The sequence below is a fragment of the Parasteatoda tepidariorum genome, chromosome 4, assembly GCF_043381705.1.
Source record: "Parasteatoda tepidariorum isolate YZ-2023 chromosome 4, CAS_Ptep_4.0, whole genome shotgun sequence".
Classification (NCBI taxonomy): Eukaryota; Metazoa; Arthropoda; class Arachnida; order Araneae; family Theridiidae; genus Parasteatoda; species Parasteatoda tepidariorum.
This window is the reverse complement of record NC_092207.1, coordinates 33795293-33819469: the sequence shown is the minus strand read 5'-3', so window position 1 is coordinate 33819469 and position 24177 is coordinate 33795293. Positions and strand designations below refer to the sequence as shown.

The 24177-nt window shown below is 26.7% G+C and overlaps 1 protein-coding gene across 4 annotated transcripts in view; it reads left to right on the top strand.

Annotated features, from left to right (window-relative positions):
- Positions 1-750: 750 nt before the first annotated feature.
- Positions 751-24177, top strand: part of LOC107437663 (protein split ends) — a 64323-nt gene continuing 40896 nt past the window's right edge. The window contains exons 1-2 of one of the 4 annotated variants that reach the window (XM_071179640.1): positions 1331-1573; positions 22730-22775. The gene's annotated coding sequence lies outside the window, so the exon portion shown is untranslated. Of the gene's footprint in view, positions 1574-22729; positions 22776-24177 lie in introns of all 4 variants that reach the window. The other 3 variants (XM_071179635.1, XM_043056975.2, XM_071179637.1) reach the window with 3 other exon arrangements.

Genomic DNA, 24177 nt, shown 5'->3' with positions numbered 1-24177 from the left:
ATAAAAATTTTTTAATTTTTTTTTTTGGGTTAAATATATATTTTAGTTTTGCATTCGTTACTAAATGTGTGGTAATAAGAAGTATAATTTTAGAAACCAAAATCTTCAATAAATCTCTTCCATATGAATGGAAACATTACGAAATGAATGGGTTTAATAAGGTATAGTTTTGTTTTATAACCAGAGTTATGACTTTTTGTTTGTCAGAAATGTCATTGACATACAGTACGGTAAATTAATCAGATTTTTTTGTAATTATCATTTACTGTATTATTATTATTACTATTATTATTTACTCTTATTCTCTTTAACTTTTTTGAGGTGGAAAAAAAATCGCTATCTTGGTTCTTGTGATTTTCATCCTTTTCTTTATTAATTCGTTTAGATAACAAATGGCGCAAAAATGTATTATTATTACTATTTTTTATTTTCTAATTTATTACTTCTTGCTTCCTTTTTTTTATCAAAGGGAAAAGTTGTATTTTTTCATCAAAGGAAAACATTTAGCTACTTATAAAATTTTAACGTTTAACATGAGACAAATTTTTTTCTTCATTGAATTATATTATTTCTATATCATAGATAACAATTTCTAATGTTTTTACAATTAGGGCTGCAAGTGACGTCATCGTAGGCAAATTATAACATTTGTCGATTCAAAAACCAATCAGGTTCGACATACGCGTGTGGCGTCGCTTTCAGGTATCCAATTAAATCTGATTTAAATCATAGGGTTAAGCATAATCACTTCATTTCTTCTTGAGTAACAAGTGCTCAAATGTTCTTAATTTATCTTCAACCAAAAATAATAAAAGAAATTATTTAGGTAACTAAAAAATGCACTAAAACTAAGTTGTGGGAATAAAAAGAAGACAATTTTGGAAATTTGCATTTTAATTCTATTAACTACATCAGTATTTAAATCTTTTATGTTAAATCTTTTAAATATTTAATTTTTATAAGCTTTCCTTCGTTTTAAGAATATTTTTATATACGAACATTAATTCTAATTAGTAATGTTAAAATTTCATTTATTCAATTTAAATTACCGAATTCAATTAACTTGACACTGGCGAATAAATGTTTCATTTGAGGAAAAAAAAAACTATTTATAATGAAGTCGTCGAGAGAGATAATTTACTTTTATTTTTATTATAGTTTTTCTGCTTATTTCAGTTTAAGTTTTTATTCGTATTTCTTTCTTTCATACGAACAGCTGTAAAGTATCCATTTCTTTGGCAAAGCATTTGGCTTCATAAATACGAAAAATCGCCAAATTCATACAACCATACACGGCATGTGTTTCATCCGTAACGCAATATCCCTCTGCGGGTGAATCACACAGTTCGAAATAGCCAGTACGGAATAAGAAGTAAAACGAAAACGATTGTCCTCTTTCATTAACGTTTGAAAGGAAAAAAGCCGAGCATTGATATATTAATATTTAATAATCGGTGGCATTGTTGATTAATCGTTCGAAATGTGTTACGGAGTATCTGTTTATGTGAAAGATTTCGCTTAAATTGAGGATAGAATATTTCCATCTCATCATTTGGATTTATTATTATTTCTTGTAAGTATTAATTTATTTAATTAATTTAATAGTAAATATTCTTTCTAATTTTTGTGTAATAATATTTTTGCTAACTTAATTATTTAATAGTTTATTTCTTCCTTCATATTCAATCAAATTCGGTGAATTGATTATTAGATTTATGAATGTTTTAAGTTATTGAATTTAGAATGTGGACGATTATTAATTTTATTTATAAATACTATTTACATTGATAAATTATTTGATTGTGTATAATGTCATAAATGGTTGCGATGAAAATTTTTCAACGAAAAAGGTGAAAATGTTCTAGAAAATTATTTGTCATTTAATTTACATATTCAGTTCGATTAAAGATGAATTAAATAAGAAAACAAGCACTTTGTATATTTTTATTAATTACTAAACAATTCACTAGAATAAAAGCGTTTTCCTATTTTATATATTTATAGATGTTGTACTCATGTTTAAGATTTAAGCATACTAAATGAATTATATTCTACATATAAATATGTACGAAGTGAATTAATACGATCGTTTATGAAACTAATGGTCACAATGTAATGGTATTTTAAATTGCTTTTATTTATTTCAGTTAGCGAGTTATGAAATATCATTATAATTTATAATACTGTATTAAAATAAATTGAATTCTAGAAGTTGGGCTGTATCAGTGATGAAAACAAGTGAATTAATTTTAGAAAAGATTTGATTTATCGCATCTTTTTATTTGTTTCATTTCAACTCAGGCAAAAATAATTTTTGATGGATTGTTGACTATATATTCAACAAACTGTGTTGTCTATGTTTAAAATTTATTTTTTTAACTTAAGGAATTTTAATTTATACCTAGTTATGCTATTATTTTAATAATATTTTAGTTTTAAAATGAGATTAATAAACATTAGGTAATTTTTGTAAATAATATTCATTAAGACAATTGCTGATTTATCGTCTGCGGACTTTACATACAAATTAGTTTAATAAAATCAAGCAGTTAAGATGTTTTTTTTTAAATAACTCTTAAAGTACTTTACTCATCAATTTTTTTAAAACTTTCATTGCATTATGCAATTTTTCATTAATATTTTAAATTTCCAGATGACCTATTTTATTTAATATCTTACAATTTATAAAAACATTAACAATAAACCTCAAATCCTTAAGAAGGGACCAACATATTAATTATAATCTTTTGCCGTTTTTTATTCATTAATTTTGTCAAAGTTAAATGTAGTTTTGAAAACAAGTTTTTTTTTATTCGATATAAATTCAAATTTATAAATTCAAATGTGAATTGGTAGCATGATTTTGGAGTTATTTTTTCACCTGTCATGATCACGGTTTTTTAAATGTCATTATTCTTTTTTTGGAAATCAATTAAAATCCTGTTTCCAAAAGTCATTATCATCTTACTCTTCATTTTATTACTCCGTCAGTAATGCATTTATCATCTTGATAAGCGGAAGTTGATGAAGGCAACAGTAAAAATAGACTGGGGTTGTTTTCTTTTTTTCGATTTATTCATTCAAAACTTCTCTAAGTCGTTATTTTTATGAAGCTTTATTATATTATATGTATCAGGTAAGATTATTATAAAAATGGCTTCTTCTTTCTTGAATTAAACGTAACATTTTTATTTTCTATTAGATAAAATAAAGTATTTATGAATGTGCAATTTTTTTTTAGCTCTTAGAATTAATTGTTTCTCTCTATATTGTTTCTTTAAATTTCCATTTATTTTATTTTAATTCTCGGAGTGCGGATACAAAATATATTAAAAATATCGAAAAAATACCTAACAAAATATTTTAAAAATAAATAAAAGTATGTAAAACATGTATTAAAAAAATTTATATTGGAATAAAGAAAACTCAAAATAAAGAATTTCTATGTATGATTTCAGTTGAATTCTTTAATTATATAACTAATAAGAAATCGGAAAATTGTTTATAGGTAGAATTTGTTTGTATTTTATATTTTTAAGTAAGAAAATTGTGTAACATTGTTAACGTGGAAATTATTAAGTTATCGACAGTTAGTGATAAAAAAAGAACCTTTTAAATATTGAGTTTTGATGATCATTATTTCGTTGTTCTTTCTTAAGCTATTAGATCGGCAACATGATCAGTAGCACCAAGTTTTCGTAGTGAATCTGATTAAAATATTTAAAATATTGAAAAATTTTAACAAACAAGTTTAGCAAATTGTTATTATAGTTCATTTCATCTTGCTGGAAACAAAATGAAAGTAACCATGTTATGTTATTAATGATTTTTGTCTGCAAAATATTAGTCATATTTTTTAATCATGTTTAGAACCAATTTGTTAGTGTTTATTAATTTATTAATATGTTTTAATCCGCTTTTAACTTTTGATATATGAAGATATTAAGTAGTAAATTTTATGTCTAGAATTTTGAAGTCTTAAGTTAGTTGAAAATCGGAACTAAAATAACTTAGTTGAAAATCGAAACTAAAATAACTAACAAGTACGTATCAGTAATACGTACTTGTTAGTTATTTTAGTTTCGATACCATGTACATTTGTGCTTACCAAATGGAGACAATATTATTAGTTTAAATAAAATATTTTTGTATTGTATTAAACGAATTTTTTTATACAATATTAGTTACTTTAGAAACGGCAATTAATAAAGTTAGAATTATGTATTACTTATTTTTGACACTACTATGAGGGAGATGTAAAAATTATTATAAAATGTAAAGTTGTCTTACAATATACTGTATGGTATCTTTTTTTCTTCTTCTTTTTTTTAAACAGTTTTCTGTTTCCCCCTCTAAATTTTTTATTACGTTGCACAGCTATTATTAGTTTAGTTGCCCAATTTTATTCCTTTTTTTTCCTTTTAGTTTTTTTTATTTACAATTGAGCTATTTTAACATTTTCGCTTGTAGCGTATTGATTATTATTAAATCTATCAATTTAAATCCTAAAATCTCCTACATATCTAATTACCAATTAAAATATTTTGTAAATAAGTTTAAAATTATCAAATTTTTTTAAAAAACTGAAATGTTACATTAAGCTTTCCTCACTTGTTTTGCTTTTGCAAATTTGACATATTTTATTTTATTGGCTCAAAATGTTTTTTCCTGTAATTTCCCATAAAAATTGATTTTATAGAATAAGCTGCGTACGATAACGTGTTATTTACACCTGTGTTGGCGACTGAATAACTCGCATGATGTTATTTGTGAGTAAGATAAAAGCGCTGAAGCTGATTCATTTCCATATTCAACCTTGATCAAGGCCGAGCAACGTGTTCGATGTCAGACATCTGCGTACAGTCAGCTGATAAAACTTGCATTTTGTTTGAACAGAATTTTGTGTGATAAAGTTAGTAATATATGGCAGTTTCAATTTAGTTACTTTCAGCTTTTTGAACTCTGCTTTTTAAACCCTTTTTCTAGAATTTTTCATTTAATTGTATCTAAAATGTGAAAAATTCATTATCAAAGAAGTGTGACAAAATTGTTTTTATTTTATGCTATCTACGAACGGTCTATCCATTAACTTTAAATGTTTATCAAAATATCCTATTAATTTTGAGGTCAACTCTGAAGACGAGGGACCTGCGGTGTCTTATGTAAATTGGGTTTCGAAAAGTACTCATTTTTGCTTACCAGCCAGAAACACATACATTTAAAAGGAAACGAAAATTGATGGTAATGAAACTCTAAAACATGCTGTGTCTATCGCTTAGCATATTTTATGTCTGTATTGTTGTCTGAACAGCAATCTTGACAACAATGCTAAACTTACCAGCCATAGTTAAGATTTAAAAACCAGTTACCTGTGATGATACCATGACGATCTTTTTAGATCTTGGAAAAGATCTTTAATATATCTTCTCGATTAAGATCATAATGATAATGCTCATCATCTGTCAAGATGATGATATTTGTTGATCATCTCTGATTATAACTGAATTAAATTCGTGACTGAATAGCGGAACACTCCAAAGTGTTAAATGCACCAAAAAAAAAAAGAAAACAAATCTCGTGAAAAAAATCTTTTGTTCGAAAAGTCTTGCATTGAATAATTGCCCATTACATTTTTATAAATTTTGAAACTAGATACTTACTATTAGAAATTTTTTTCGGCAGTATTTTATTTAAAAAAAGAAACAAACGGATTGTTAGGGCACAATCGAGTTAATTATATGTGATAAATTTTTTTTTACTGTCACTGATGAATTGTACTTTATTTACTCCACAAAAATCCGTGACTTTTTAGTTGATACTTTTTAATATGAAAGAAAAGAAAGTGTCACTAACTAACATATATTTTATATTAACATATATTATAACGTATATTTTAGTTCTTCAAAGATTTCTGGTGCATAAAGCTATTTCATTTTTCTAATCTTGCAAAAATCAGTGAAGGGTAATCGACTTTTTAAGTGCAACTAGCTGTCTAATAGATCAACACCCTATATTGAGATTTAATTTATATTGTTTCTATTGCCTACGATATAAAAAAAAAAGTTGTTTCTTTTTTTCCTTTTACGTACAGTAAAGTTTCCTTTCGGTTTAATAGCTCCTGTGTAATTATGGGCCGGACTTGCAGTTTATCACTTAATTGATGCGTAATTGTGCATGGGGGAGGAGAACTAGATATGTTTTCGAAAGTTCTCATAAGTTACATTCGGAGGCGCCTTATTTCTAAGCCACGTTTTCTAAATTATATAATCGTCTGCAGTTGCTATGGCTAAGGGGCAGATCCTGCAGCAATCAGAATTTGACAGATTTATTTTCATTTTATTGTAATGGATGTTATGGTACGGTTGGGTGGATTGGATTAACTTAGAATATGATATTGAGAAATAGACACCTTATCGCGGAATAAAATGCCTGTCTGATTGCCTGAAATATTGTTATTTAATTCATTTTTGTTTAAAACTGTTGTTGATTTTATTGAATTTTTTTTATTTAAAACTCGTAGTTCAAATATTATGCAATTGAAACTAATTGGGGAAACATAACCAATGACACTTTTTATAATGTTTTTAAAATTTAAAAAATAGACTAAAAGTAGGATGAGACTAAAAATACTAAAAATACGTTTAAGAAGAAATTTTTATGTGCATTTTATAAATGAAATTTTTTCGCGTTTTTTTTCTTTCTTTCTTCATGCGTTTGAGTTTCTATTAATTACTTTCTATAGAACTTGTTATACCATCTTGTGATTGAATGACAAGGTCGTGGATTTTTCTTCTTCTTAAAACTCATTAGTTTCGAAGCTAATTAGAAGCGTTTCATGCGTTATGTCAAGCAATTACTAAAAAAATGTTTTCAAAGTTATAAATTGATTATAGCATTAAGCGAATTATTTAGTATGATTCATCATTAGTAATTGTTTGTAAATTATAATATTAATTAATTTATACCAATTTAATATTAACATGAATATTATTCAAATGATGCCCATTTCTTGTCGTCACTACGTATCTATTTCATTTGACCTAATTTATTTTCAAATAGCGAGCTATTAATTAAACTATGTATTTATTAAAATTATTTAAATCTACATTTATGACAAATGAATATAGTGCTTTGATAAAAGGTCATACTTAAATTCAAATTAACTTTTGACATCCATCTTTATAAAATTCTCAAGGATTTTAATTTTTTACCTTCAATCTTTTTTTTAATATAAATTAATTATATAATGCTAATCAATCAAGTGTTTTTAAATTATGTGTGCTTGAAAGTCTTGAGAAAATGACTTCAGAATCTTCAAGATATGCATTAGGGAATAGTTTGGAAACTGCTGACACAAGTATTAATCAAAATTAATGTTTTCAAAGAACTTGTTCTGTGATGAATGTGATTTCTGATATACTTATTGATTGGATGAATTAAAATCGTTTTTTTAATGTTATACCAAATAACAAGGTATGGCTTATTAGTGACTAAAGTCAATCGACAGTAAATATTGTAATTTAAAATCGAAAGAAAAATGCTAAATCGTTAATAAATTACCTATTCACTAAAGCGTAACATATTGTAATTAAAACATTTATGAGTATAAAAAAGGCGATGTGAAAAGTTTTTTCTCTTTTTCTCCCAAATCTTATCTAACTATTCATGGACTCCGGCAGCTAAAATTTTATTTTTTTTCTCTTCTGGTTTATTAATTCTTATGTGTATGTTAGGTACGAGTACATACACATACCTAACATACACATATAGGTATGTGTATGTACTCGTACACATACCTCTTCTATTCTGTATTCAACCACGCCGGTTGAATATTCGTTTAAGCCAAATTATTTGTATTAAATTGATTTATAAAATTGTTTTTAACTGTTTGATGTTATGCGGAAAAAAAAGATTTTCATTGGTTTTGTACTATCAAAATGATACAAAAATGCGAGTCAACAACTTCATAATATTTTACACAAGAGTAATGAGTAATGATGTTTTTTTATTATTATCATGAAAGAAAGAAATGTTTACAGACATAAGACGCCAACTCATATCAAACTTAGATGATTAACAACGTAATGTGCCAACTTAAATTAATTAATTAAAATGTACGATGCTTTAAGCATATATAACTGCTTTTAAATTGCTAGGCTATTTCAGATTTACTATTCACAAGTTTTAAAATAAAACGTATTTAAGTTAAAAAAAAAAAATTTTTTTTTATAGTGTTTTTATTTCAGTTGTCAGACAGATTAGTAAGATACGAAAAAAAAAATAGTAATGAGAGTAAGTCAGCGTTATTTAAAAATGCTTGACGAATCATTTATTAAAAAACGTAACTTAAACGTAATTTAATTCGTCATTTTCGCATGTATTAACATAACATAAATAGAGGTTTTAACATAATCCATGGAAAAACTTTCAACTGATAATAACGGATCTTACAGCGATAGCTTATAGTATCGAAGTAAACAATTTTCTAGCATTTGTTATAGGTATAACCTGTGACAAATGTTAGAAAATTGTGTTTACATTTTTTAAATGTTGAATCAATTCAGAATATAAATTTTTGCAAGAAAATGCAGTTTTTTATACATCAAGAATTTGCATAGCTCATCTCTTAATTTATACAATTGAAGAAATACAAAAAAATAATGTATACAAAAAAGAAATATGAGCAACTATATTGAATGTTTTAATATTTAATTATGTTTAATATTTGTTTGTTTTAATAAATTTTTTTAGAATTATTTAGTTTCTTGAATCTTGTTTTTTTCTTTCTTTTTAAATGTCATGTCTGTTACCCTTATGTACTAACAGACATGGCAAATGTATTAATTAACATGACATCATTCACTAAATTTTTTTTAAATTTGAATTTAAACTACCTACTATTACTAATATTAAAATTATATATGAATAACCTTTGTCTAGAATTCTAGAATATGTAAAAATAACAGAAAAAAAACGATGAAAAGAACTACTGTATGGAATATATCTAAATAGTATAGAAGAAATATATGTGATTATTTCTTTATTTTAAAACTACATATTCTATAAGTGTAAAAAAAAATTTTCTTTCTCAAATGACATTGAGGTACAAATGGACATTAAATCATTTTAAAGACTGAATGTTAGTTTCACGTTACGCATGTCCTCATTTTTATATTGAAAATTTCATTATAATTTCGTTTTTACTTCTTTAAAGTATTAACCTTATTCTATATATATTATGGTTAATAATGTCAGCTCATATAAACCTATTTTTATTATGATTGTAAGAAAATAAAACATATCTAAAAAAAAACATTTCACAGTCTGAATTTTGAATTCGCAAGTATTTAAACTGGAATGAAGTAATAATAAATTATCGTTTTAAACCAATCCACCCGACAGGTCAATTTTTTTCCTGCTTGTTCCTTATCCATGACCCAATGTATTCGTGACAAATTAAACTTTTTATGCGTTTTATAACTCTTAAATACCATAAAAATTAACTTATAGTGTATATACATAAAGTTTTCGCCTATTAATCGTTCCATAAAAAACAATAAAAAAATCCGGACTCTTCAAAAACTTATATTATGGATTTATGAATTAGTGTTTATTCAATCAGGCTCTTAACTAACTTCATTAAATAAATTTAGAACAGTGAAAATTAAAATTTTAATGGACTTATCTTGTAAACTAAAAAAATTATTGTTTTGAAAAAAATAGTTAATAATTTATTTTTATTATCTTTAATCGTCACTCTGGTTCAAATCTCTATCGGTTTCTAAATACATACAAGAAAATAATGGGAAAAATATTTATAGCCTTATTTTAGCGATGACCAATTTTTTCAAATTGTGGAGCCCTAAATGATCGAACTTATTTTGGCGAAAATCCGAGACTTCCTGAATAAATTTCATTAGCGATTGGTAAACTTATTAATTAACGAAAGAATCATAAAGGTTTTGAAAATATGTATTGATTCAAATGTTTTTTATTATTTTAATATATAGTGAATTAATGGAGAGTTAAAAAAAAATTTTATCATATAATTTTATCAAGATCAGTCGGTTGGGTTTTGTCTCAGACAGTTGAAATCACAAGTTTAGAGTGGAATCTAGTCCAGTTCTTAATTAGATTATATTGTATTCATAAATTGAAAATGAATGAGTCGAATTATGGTTTTCGTATAAATGAAAACGAAAATGGACGAAAATAAACGTGTAGAATGTTTAGCAGAGAAACATACTTCTTCATTGTTGAATTTTTTTTAAATTTTTTTTTTAATTCGATGCGAAATATTAATGGAATTTTTCACTAATGCATGTCCTTTTCATAATTCATTCATTATAATGTTAACATTGACTTGAATTTTCTTTCTTCACAAGCATTTTAATTAAACATAATTTCATAAAAATAACGGAAACATTAAATGAATATTGGTATACAAATAATGGTATGAATAATGGAATAACTAATTCTATACAAATTTAGTTAAATGTTTCCGAAATCTTGACTAGTTGACTCCTGAAAAAAAAAAGTCCTAACTTTTAGAATCCTGCTACCTAGGGTTCCGCGAAACACCATTTGGGGACCGCTAGCTTATGTGATTAAAATGAAAGTCATCAAAATTTTCACCGTCGGTTTATTTTATTTTATTTTTTTGTGCAAAAAAATATTGTTATTTGAAGACCATTTATAGCGTTATTTTATTATGAAGATCATCAATCCAGTATTAAAATATTTAATAACCTCAAAATTCTGCTGTGTCTTAATGTTCAAATTTAAAGATATTTTTCAAAAATCTATAAATAAGTTTAAGATAATATTACTTGTCCCAAACTTAATTAATCATATTAGAACGTTTTTGATCCTATATTTAACCGAACAATTTGAAAGGAATCCTAGAAAATCATTGATAAGCTATTGGAGAATCGAAATTAATAATTGAATTATTATTAAGTTATTTTTTAATTATTTAATTCTAAAATTTGTTTTTTAGCTGAGTTAATAAGTTAATTAAACAAATATGTGAATGAATCTAATATATCATAATAGTCTTTCCAGCTGTCAAGAAACTGTATTGCATTTCTTTTTCAATATTTTTAGAATTTATTTCTTCTTTCTTTCCAGAGCCGTCTTAACAACACGCAGGGTCCCCGGGCACAGAAATGTTTTGGGAACTTATAACAGGACATACTGCTTAAAATCGAACTAAAAAACTGCACATACACAAAATAAAACATTTTTAACATATGCAATAATTTGAATAAATTTAAATGTATTTAAATTTGTTTTTAGTAGACACAAAGAAACCTGAAGTCACATAAAAACTTCATTGGAACGTGAAAAATAGATTTCAGTTGTTTTTTTAAGTTTCCCTGGTGATAAACTATTCAAATTATTGTTGTTTTCATGATAATCAATCACTATTTGCAGAAAGAAAGACAAACTACACACTTTATACAATAGAATATATTTATTTTAGAAAAATATATAAGGCAATTTTGTTTAATTTCAGTTTTTTTAAAATACAATTTATAAAAAGTGAGATTCTCAAGGGTCCCCTGAGTGCCTTGGGCCCTCGAGTACCGCCCGGTGGTGCCCATGCGTGAAGACGGTACTGTTTCTTTCTTTAGAATTTCTTTTTATTCGTAGAAGAGAAGAAAAATTTGTTTATAAACAATTAAACTCAAACTGATTTAAGATTAATTCAGGAAGATTTCTTTCATCTTGACGTAAATATGTCCGAGAACAATAGCTTAATGGCATTCCCAAGTAAATACCATTGGAAAAAAGTCTGAAACAAAAGCAAGGTCAATTGATTTGCCCCAAGTTTCATTTCTCATTGTTAGTTAAGTGGCGGAAGTCGGCTTATGTCATTTTAAGGTAAATCCTTTAGCCTTGGTGCCACATTTCTGCTTTGTCGTAGGCGCACCTATACTTGATAAAATCATATGTTTATTATCCTTGGATATCATCTTAAAAATTGAGACTTTTCATCGACAGGTGTTTGCAAGTGACAATCTGACTGGAGAATTATCTTTATATTTTTGATACAGGTATTATCAACAATGAAACTAAAACTAGAAGCAAGAGTATTAGCGGGAACAATTTTTCTTCATTTCAATATTAATCATTTTCTATAAAATAAGATTTTAGATTTCTAAAATACATAGATTATATAATGAGAGATTGTTTGATTACACTGGGGAACAGATTTTGTTTTGTTTTCTGTTACGTGAGAATTTGTAATAGATCCTAGATACTTTCGTATCGCTGATTTCAACTCTGCTATCAGTTTCTCTCTTCAAGCTACAGTTTTTTTTTTTTTTAAATGACATTTTTAGCCTTCTTTTTGTCGGAATGCACAAGTTTATAAACGTTATATATATAACAGGACGGGGTGCGTAACGTTTTTAAAAAGTGCTTAAAGATGCTTATTTTCGATTTTCGTTTTTTAAAAGCCCTTTTAGCCTGGATGTTTTTAAAAAGTGCTTAATTTTCCCTTTTTCAAAATGAGATTTTTCCTTTACTATGTTGATTTTCGCTTTGTCAGTCCTTAGCGTATGAAAACAACATTCGTTTTACATGATTCAAAATTTCAAGTTTTTTGACAGTTGTCAAAAACAATGCCAAAAGGTTTTTTTTTCGTGACATGACGGTTTAAAACAAGATAGAACCGTTAATTGTCAAAAACTTTTCAACCCTGCCTAATTATGATATTTTTTAAAGTGCTTAAAAATATTTTATGAGTGCTTGAAAAGTGCTTTAAAGGTACTTATTTTTTGTTGAATAATTTGGCTACGCACCTTATTCTTCGATACTTTCCTATTGCTATATCCTAGGCTATATCTTGTTAGGCTATATCTATATCCAGTTCCTATTGCTATACCTTGGATACTTTTCTATTGCTATTTCCTATTGCTATTATCCTAGATACTTTCCTATTGCTGATTTCAACTCTGCAATCAGTTCCTGTCTTCAAGCTACAGTTTTTTTTTAATGACATTTTTAGCATACTATTTGTCGGAATGTACAAGTTTATAAACGTTATATATATAACAGGGGGTCGTATAAATGTTGTGACAAAATTCTAGCGGAATAAAATTGTATTGGAACCCATGCCCTGAAATGTCGCCATACGCCGCTAGAGATGCTTTCCCATTATGAACTGTTTCTTCGTGTCGAACAGGTCATAATAGGACATTTCAGATCATGCTTTCCTACGCATTTTTAATCCTGAAGATGTGCCTTAACTCCCCTAGAAGTTTGTCTCAACATTTACACGATCCCCTTCTATACTTAACGTTTTAAATTAAAAATTGACGAAAACTGACATAGGAAAAAAAACTAATTTCAGATTTGGTATCCCCACACCCGAATGAGGCAAGTTGAAGTCTTATTATGAATGTAACAAAAAATCTGTTCCTTAGCAGGGGTCTGTTTAGAAGAAATTTGGGTCCGTAAACAAAATATTTTACTTAAAAGCAGACACTTCACAAATTTGTTTATCTTCATTATTGTTTTGTTAATCGAATAAACCCTTCCCAGGAAGGGGAGGGGAGAGAAAGAGAAAGACAGGTGTAAACGAACTAAATTTTGTCTTCGGCAGACTCTTCCTTTATTCGTCCGAAATGAATATTCTGCTTTCAACAGTATAGGCTAAATACCAAATATTTGTATGTTGCATCGCTAATTTAGTAGCTGCAATTGCAGTTTATTTTTTAAAATTTAATTTATTTAATTATAATTTTACAGTGTAGAGCATAATCTTGTATGTCTTTACAATTTAAAAACTCCTTGAAAAAGTTTTTTTGAAATAACGGACCCTATTTGCACAAATTCACAAAAGCGGACCCTGGTTGAAAGAATGTTACTTTACGTTTATTTTATATTCACAAATTACGAATAATTTTTTCACAATTTTACAAAAACGGACCTTTCACAAAATGTCTGGACAGACGCCTGCTTAGTGTTATCATAAATGTGGATCCTGGTGATAACTCATAGGTTGATTTTATCCTTGTACTCTTAGATTGAATATAAATTTTATTTAAAAAATAATGAATTAACATATTGGTTTCGGATAAACAAACATATTTTTTAACATAGCAGAAAATGTTGACTAAAATTAACTAAACCCCGAAATTCGCCTACCTTGAACATTTAGGTTCCCCAAACATCTAAGAAATGTGTTATCTTTATGGGTTTATTAATTTAAATTAAAGTTTATAAAATAATTGATTTATTGCAACGTTAATTAAGTTATTCACAAAACTTGGAAAATAATCTGCTCTTGTTTTCTTCCTTCCACGAGGTTTCTTCCAATGTTATTCTAAAAATAACTTTTGGTGGAGGTCCTTATCTGGGCTTTCCTGTGAAGTGCCTTTTAACAGAAGTGCAACACATGTTAAAGACAAGAATCATTGTAAGCAATTTTATGTTTTCACACGTGATATGAGGAAGATAGTGAGTCAAAATACACTCTTTAACTGTTTTCACCATTGAATATGTCTTAAATTCGAAATTTCTATTGATTTCGTTTATGCTCAAATTACATGTTATAATCAAAGATTAGAAGCTTTTTTTGATTCATTAAAAAAAAAAGTTCCTTGTTAGTTAAATTTAATAAGCAGCGTAGAAAAAATTCTGGTAAAGAAATTTCTAAAAGTAGGATTATATTATTCACAATTAAACAAAAAAATAATAATAATGTTTCATTTATAAATAAAAGCAACTTTCAAATCCGAATTTAATTAAAAAAATATTCACTAACCATATTTTTAATATAGTTAAAAAAATTAAAAGTTTCTTTATGTGGTTTTTGAACAAGAAATCGTTTTAAAAACAAAGAATTTTAAAATAAATTCTCCGTTATTTTCATTTTGTGTGTGTGTTTTTGACATTATCTAACCTTTAAAGACATTTTTGAATTCAAATATGAAAATTAAACTTAAAATGATTTCATTCACGAGATTCGCCTCAAACTACTTGTTGAAACATGCACATTAATTATTGTTATCGACCTCATAATGTTATCAATTAAGTAAATTTCAATGAAAAAATAAAAGAGGAACAAATCAAGAGAAAAAAAATCATTCTGACTCTCTCTCGTTATATATATATCTATACGTAGTACATCTGTAAAAAGCTAAATGAAAATATCAAAAATTGATTTAGTTCATTCAAGTCGCGTGGTGATTCTTGTGATCAGTGAATCGATTAACTGTACTCATTTCATTTTCATCAAAATGAAATGAAGGTGAATTACAATCTGTAAGGTAATAAAACCTCAAAAAATGAAAGATAACAATATATTTCAGACGACTAACGTTATGGGTGACTTATTTCAAGTGTGACGTCACTGTAATTGTCACGAAAAGATTTTTTTTTTTTTTTACATTGATTGCATAATTAAAAGAACTAAAATAGCATTTGTAATTTTTTTATTCAATTTACTTAACTATACGGCATGTATATTTTTGATGTAGTTCTGTATTTTATTTAATAACCGGCGTGGAACAGCCGACCCAATTCTGAGTTTACGACTATCAGTGAACAACTTCGTAGCTTTGTTTTTTTTTTAACCCAACCCAGAAGACAAAGGGACTCCTAGATCAAGCATTGGGAGTAGCCTTCGTGGATGCCTTTTTTTATGGAACTTGTATGCATTTGCGTTACATAGTGATTAATACCACGAAAACATCCCACGGTTAATCCAACGGCAAGGGGATTCTAGTCCATGATTTTTCTACCACTTAGGATATTTTACGTCATCAGTATGGTCCGTGCGAGCCAAGAGCAAAATTTGTATTAACGAGCCACCGCAGAAATTCGAACCTGGGTCACCTCATTATGAAGCGAAGTCTCATTTGATGTAGTGGTATTTTTTGTTACACTAAAATATTGATTAAAAAAATATATGAACTAAAAAAAACCTTGTTTTTTTAAAAATTACTTAATTTTTTAAGCCTGAGTAATTTTAAATTTTTTTAGAAAATTTCTCTATTTTTACAGTGGAATTTACCACTGTAGGAAATGCAAATATATTTCAAAACTAACAAAAATTACCAAACATGCCAAATCATTATTAGGTATAGGTCAATGGAAAGAATAAACATTTTCTCTTTTAGTAATAAAAATTGTTAATATTTTTGTTGGACTATTACGAAATTCCTGTTGTATAATCCGTGGTAGCATCAAAAATAAGATAAAGTTATTATAATATGTGTGTCTTTGATAGGCTAATGTGTGTATGTTTATGTGCACTATTTTCCATCTAAATAAAGTATCTAAATTACTCATTTGCCTAACTACTTTTATTTTAGTTCTATATGTTATTTAGTTAATTTATTTTAGTTCTATATGTTATCGCCAAAATTTCATTTTTTATATATTCAATCTCTAAATTTACACATTTTGTAAATTATTATATTTTGTAAATTATTATATTATTATATTATCTGTCTAAGAATATCTTATTTACTTTTTCAGTATAATATACAAATGAGATCATACAAAGCAGCAATCAAAATACGTTCAAAATACGTTTATTAAATTCAATTATTTTTTAAATTACTAAAAATGTAGAGAAAAATTATTTAAATCGTAATTGTTAGATTTAATACTACAAATGTGTATCTTAAACATATGTATGCGTAATTGTTCGGTTTGGTATTATGCGAAAAGTTTTGTAATATCTTTTAAATATTTTACACATATTGGATATTTTGATAAACAACTATTGTATAATAATGTTAAATTCCTATCAAATAATAAATACGTGTTTATTTCCTTGTAATTCGAGAAAAATAAGATAGATATCAATTGTTCGATTGCGCAAGTTCGGATAGTATTTACCAACTAATATAGATATTACGATTATCACTGGACTGCGAAAATAGATCTTATCTCTCATTCCATTAGTGATGTTATTTTGTTATTGTTTTTTTTTTCAGTTTAAGCATCTTAATTTTATTCTATTTACATTTTTTTGTTGTTGAAAATCTACCGCCACGGGGAAAAAAAAGAGTTTAAGTACCACACTTGAAGCAAAATGATGATTTTAAGCTATATATATATATCATCTTACTGTGAAGAATTATCTGGAACTTTCATATTTTAAACGTTATAAAACATTTTTTTAAAATTCGTCAATTTAACTACATTTTCCCACCTAGGTGAAAATTATGAAGATCACTTCCTTATTCTCAGTTTTTGCAACTTTTTATGAGTCCGGATAAGGCAGCATTGGAGTACGTTTTTAAATATTAAAAAATTAGACCACAAACGCTTTTCATTTTCACAAAACTGTGGCTTTTCTCCCTATTGACGTTTTGCACCATTTTCAAAATATTGGCTTTAGATAGGCTTAAGATGACTTCACAGTCATGAGTAACTGTTGTAAACTCATAGCAGTTATGAAAATGGCATATTGTGTATTAACAAAAGAGCATCATTTTATATGATGACGGAGCCTTAAAAAAAAACAGCCTAAGAACACTAGATCGCGGAGTAAAATTTAATATGTTCGTGTGCTTGTAAGAAAAGATTTTGAAAAAATTGTTCTTTCCTCTCATATGGATAAAATGTTATTTGTAACTTTTGCACAACTTTTTATTAAATTGTGTGCTCTTAACTATCAAAAATCAAACTTTCTATTTCCGGAAATCGTTGTACGAAACAAAATATATCTGGTAAACAAAAGATAAAGCTAGTTTGCTATCTTTCTTTATTCCAAAATCCGAACCAAGTTGGAATTTGAACCTTTTCAAGAGAAGAGCCCTTGAGAGATATCTTAAGTGAATTGAGTTTATTTTTCTCTTTCAAGATGAGTCATCCTTTTCTTTCTGTGTGACCGAGGAAGGGGTTTCTTATTGGATTAATGAATGTTTATTCTTCATGTCAAAGGCCTCTTTCTTTTCTCTCCCTTCATTTCAACCCAGGATTTTTCTTATTTTTGCTGTGAACTTTTGCTGCTTTATGCTGTTTTCATATGAGCCTTTTTTTTCTTCTTCTTCGAAATCAGTTTTTATGGATTAAATTTTTGAATGTGTAAAAATGAATTTTTTTTCTCCAATTAAATCAATAATATAATAATTTGAATTCAATGTAAAAATATTTGTTTTTATTTCAGCTGTTATTCAATATAATGCGATCGATAAATATACTTCGAAATACAACTCCTATAACTTTTTTCTATAACTTTTTCTATAACACTATTGCTTTTTCTTAATAACTACGGTGATTTATATATGATTTTTTTCCAATAAATATTTCTTTTCTCGCTTCATTAAATTCTAATTTAATGGAGGGTTTTATTACCGTTTTCTTAATGAACAATAGGCGATATAACAATGCATTTTATTTTAACTTCCCTGATTAGTAATTTTACCTTGCTCTCTTTTCTCCAGAATTACATCACGATTTTTTATTATTGTAAGCAAAATGCTTTCCTATTCTGTGAGCGAAAAGGAATCGGCGCAAATAAAACGCCCCAATAAGTAATTAATCGAATCAAAACCAAATATATCTGTTTAATGTTATTTTAAAAATATCGGAATTATATTGACCAAATTCGATTTTATTTCAAGAAATAATTAACTCTTTTTCTCAGGGAAAAATTTTGTGAAGCGACTCTTTTTGTTCACAATAAAAAGATTTTGCAATTTTTTTTTGTTCTTTTAATTCGACCATAAATTTTCCAAGGTCTAATTGAATTTCTTCTGAACTTAGCCAAGTCAGTTTGTTTAACAAAATTTTCTAGCTTATATATATTATTTTTAATGTTGAAATAACTTTTTATAGTCGTAGATTACTTATATTGTAATATCATTTAAAAAAATGCTATAACAATCGTGTGAATCATATGAATCGTACTGTCAAATCGTATGAATTTTGAAAACTTTAATTGGTATTGATTTGCAACATTCAAAATAATTTGAAGAATAGCATTAAGCATTTAAAAAAAAAGACTTAAAGGCAGCATTTTATATTTATTTATTTTTTTCTTCAATTTTTCATATACTTTCGCCTATTACTGTTATAATTCTGCCGTGCTACCATTGTCCCAAGTTGGCCATCCTTAGACTAAAAAATTTAAAAGCATTTCAGGAAAATAAAATTATTGTTTTTGATCCACAATGCAGTAAAAATAATAAAAAAACCTAAAAGAAAAATTATCATGAATAATTAAATTAATAATTAATGCAACAAAACAACTCGTATAACTCATTAACTCTCTAATCGGGTTATAGTAAAAACTTGCAAATGTTATAAAAAAACATTTTTTTTTAAAGTATTCAAAGTGTCTTTGAATTGCAGCATAATTTTACCAAGATTAAAATTTAGATTTTTTACACGTGTACACGATTTTTTACAAGACATAATATTGAATTGATCAGGTCATGTTTTTTTCGATCAAATAGCCCAAAATAACTAAACTTTAAAATTTTACGATACTTTGGCAACAAGGAACGGTACGAATTTTTACGATAATTGATAGGATTTGGTCTTTTCATATAATTTATTGATACAATTATCGCGGAAAAAATCTTTTGTTTATAGTTCCTTATGTTTTATTTATTTGTTATGGTTAAATACTCGTGTACTAGGAAATATATATAAAAATAGAGAAGTACCACTTATTATTTTTGTGTTTTTTTTCTTATTTTATAATATATATTGAAGTATTTTGCTAGTATTTTTGTCTGCAATTTCGAGTAATATTATTTACTGTAGTTATTAAAGATCTTAACAAGCTTGTTTGCGGTTCTATATGAAAAATATGAACAATATGAATTCTATATGAACAATGTTAAAGAAAACAAGACGTAAAATATAACTGCAGGTGTTATACCAAACTTAGTTAAAGGTACTGTTTTTTTTTTTTTTTTTAAATGTTGTGAATAATATACTCCTACTGTTGAAAATTTGCTAACATAGGGTCTTACGGCTGTTTCCTTTATGAAGTAGGATTCTGTATATTGAGGGGAAAAANTAAAAAAAATTATTTTGTGAAGGGTCCGTTTTTACGAAAAGATATTTTGTGAAGGGTCCGTTAACGGACCCAAATTTCTTCTAAACAGACCCCTGCAGACTTAGTTAAAGGTACTGTTTTTTTTTTTTTTTTATGTTGTGAATAATAAACTCCTACTGTTGAAAATTTGCTAACATAGGGTCTTACGACTGTTTCCTTTATGAAGTAAGATTCTGTATATTGAGGGGAAAAATTGTCAGAAGTACCAGAATATAGTAAAATTTATCGTGTTTCTGGCTCTATGGGAACACCAAAAAGTTCGGTAATTTTTCCCGAAGCGCTTTGGTAATAAGTTTGGTAAAATTAACTATCAAATATGGTTTTATTATATGTGATAAAATTTGGCGAATGGTGTAAAATTTAGTAATTTTATCATGATTCTTTAGAGCATGGCATAAAAAAAAACATATATTCTTTTACATTTACTTGTTAAGTATTTTTTTACTAAATGAGTGATAATAAGAACTATAATTTCAAATACCAGAATATCCGATAAACCGTTACCAAATGAACGGAAAATTACCCATTTGAATGGTTTAAGTACCGTAAATTTTGGTTTTTATTATCAGACTTATGTTTTTATTTTTTTTCCTCACCAGAAATGTCATTACTATACCGTACAGTAATTTTACCAAATTTTTTTTCTCCGTGTATGTTTTACAAGAACTAAGTGTATACTTTTTGATTGACTGACTTTTGACTTTTTGATTTTAAGTACTTTGAAAAAAAATCATCAGATTTTTTTTTACTTGATGTTTATCGTATAATCTATTCTTCCTGCTAGGATGCTATTTCGTAAATATGCGAGTATATGATTCTGCTTTTGTGAAAAACCACTTAATATAGCTTATAAGAAATTCTTAATTTGAATTCCAGAAAATTCTTAATTTTTAACACGCCGTTATTTTCAAAAGAAAAATTTAGTTTCAAAAGAAGAATTGTAAGGGGTTCATATTTAAAATAAAATAATTTGTGAAAGTTTTTTTTTTTTTNAGTTTTTTTTTTTTTTTTTTATGATTTTGCGATTAAATAATTTCTGAACTTACCGTTTTTACGATTAAATATTTTGTGAAGGCTCCGTTTTTGCTATGAAATATTCTGTAATTAGTCCGTTTCTACGATAAAAACTACATGTAAAGAAATCATTAACGATTACAAATTTCGCTTAGAATGGCTCCTGCAGAAAAAAAAATTCTGGTCTTAAAAACCAAAATCTACAGTATATAAACCATTTAGTATTTTAATTTTTTGTTCATATGGTTGTGGTTTACCACAAATTCTGGCTTTCAAAATTATAGTTCTTATTACCTCACATTTAGTAAAAAATACAAAACTGAAAATTTAATTTAACCCTAAATACATGCTCTAAGATATCATGATATAATTGCTAAATTTATCGCATTTATCGAATTTTATCACGTTTTATCTAATTATATTTTTTTGTAATTTTACCAAAATCGAAAGCGCTACTAAAGCGCTTCGTTGAAAATTACCGAGCTTTTTGATGTTCCAAAAGAGTCAGAAACACAAATGTTAAAATTTTTTGATTTCAATCATACTTTTTTTCCGTCGGCGTTTAAATTGATTTAGTACTTTTATTACGCGGATGAAAAATTATTAATAGTTTGAAATTAAAAAAAAAACCACAATGTGTTATTTTATACCAGTTTTAAAAAGCCCAGTTTCATCTTTATCGTTCAATCGTTCTCAAATGCCTCTGCTTCTTCCGAAAGTATATTTGCAAAAGAAAATTAAAAGCTTTTTCTCTCTTTAATTTGTGAAAAAGTTTTTTTAGTTTTGACTTATTGGATATTTACGTTTCTCTCGCTATCACTTCCATTGAAACGAAATAAATTAATTTAATTATTCTGCCAATTTTATCTGAATTTTCTTTAACAGATAAATGGAGTGAATCAACTGTCAATTACTTTTCCAAACAGCTGCGGGGGAAACAGCATTCATTTTTCGAATTCCTATTTTTTATTTTTATTTTCTGTCAAGTCTGCTAAGTGGAACTTTATTTTTAAACTTCGCCTACTTCTTCCGTTGCTTCCTCCTTTACAAGGGCACGTTGCCCCTTAGTAAATCATTCTATTTGGGTACCGCCTGTTTTCGGTGCCTTTTCGTAAAAAAATATTTTATTGCTATTTTTTATGTTTGACTTCGCTTTTAAAATGTTAATTTTAAAATTATGTCATGATTTATTTCTATTGTTTCTTTGTGATCATTTTCTTTATTGTTACGCATTTCGTATTTCTTTATTGTTCTACATCTTATGGTGTTCTTCTCTTACTCTGCTTGTATTTTACGAAGATAATAAATCGATCTTAATATTATTGAATTAATATTAAATATCAATTTTTATTTTTGCTAGCTTTGGTTAATATTTTAAGAAAATCTCCCGATTTCAGAAATTATTTTTTCACGTCAAAAATATGTTACTGTCTTATAATGCTGTCTTATTAATTCTTATATAATCAACTAAATACTACTTCGAAATTTTTACCTCATAAAGTAGCTATACAAAAGTATATATATAAAAGGAAAAATTACTTTTGTTGATTACGTCTTGTTTATTTTATTATTTCATGTTTATTTTTTTAATACTTAAAAATTATTATTAAAAATTTAAATGGTTAGAAAAGCAAATTTTTTTAAAGAAATTAGTCATATTTTTTGTTTTTATTTTAGTTAAAACAACCTCGACATTAACTGCACCTCTAGGGGCAGTAAGCATGTGAGTGTCTCCTTAAATTTTCTATTATTCCTCTTATAAAATTCCTTTTATTCCTTTTTTAAAACTGCACAAAAATTGCGAAGACTGATAGAAAATATTGGATTAATTCAATAAAATCTTTGGATTAATTCAATAAAAGGAAACAATATGAAAGCGCGTGTATTTTTTGAGCAAAAGATTTTATGAACAGCTAATTTGCAAAATAATTTTCTCATTATTTGTGTTCGAGTTTATTGTAATGTGCTAAACGATTTTTCTATTTTGTATTATTTCTCTCATAAATTAAATGATTTTATTTGACAGTTCTAATTATCGTTTGTATTATTTTAATCGCTAAGTCTCGTATAAAAAATTTTATTTATTGTTTATAAATATATGTTTGTGTGTGCCTTTTAACTGTGCTTACATAAATTATCCATTGGTTAGTAAATCAGTTTCATACTCTGTGAAATTCTCCTCCTATAAAATTAATACATATTATGATTTTTTCTGTTGAACGACATACTGATTCTTATTAGCAGTTTAATTTGAGGTTCAATAATTAAAACAACTGAGAATTATTTATTGGAATTTAAACCAGGAATCTACTAAGAGACTAATGTAGTTCAAAAAAGTAGTCTCTTAGAGAATTCCCATGAAGTTGTTCTCCTAAGTTAGTTTTGAGTGTTTGCCAAGAAGTCTAAATCAACAGACAAGTAGCTGTAAACATTAAGTTCATGATGTCTTTTGAAGGATTGCTATTAAGCTAAATTTTTTGTTTCATTCTTAACAAGGCATGTCGGAATCTTCAAAAAAATAAATAATAAATAAATGAAATTACAACTTTTTAAGTGATTCCTTAAAGTAAGCCATATATGTATACATATATATGTATTTTTTTTAATAATGAGTTGTGTTCAGCAAAAATAGATGAGAACACGAGTTTCTCTGCTCATGTTACTGTTTAGGAGAAGTAATTTTTAAAATATAAATGTTCTATAATATATTACAAATTTTTGCTTACAGTTGTTTGGGGTTGGATGATAAAACTTTTGGACAATTCCTTTTTTCACTTATCAGGGGTCTGTTTAGAAGAAATTTGGGTCCGTTAACGGACCCTTCACAAAATATCTTTTCATAAAAACGGACCCTTCACAAAATATTTTAACTTAAAAACGGACCCTTCACAAAATGATTTTTCTTTTAATCGGACCCTTCACAAATTTGTTTATCTTCATTATTATTTTGTTAATCGAATAAACCCTTTCCAGGGCAGAAAACAAGAAAGATGGATGTAAACGAATTAAGTTTTGTCTTCGGCAGACGATTCTTCCATTATTCGTCCGAAATTAATATTCTGCGTTCAGCAGTATAGGCTAAATACGAAATATTTGTACGTTGCATCTCTAATTTAGAAAGAGCA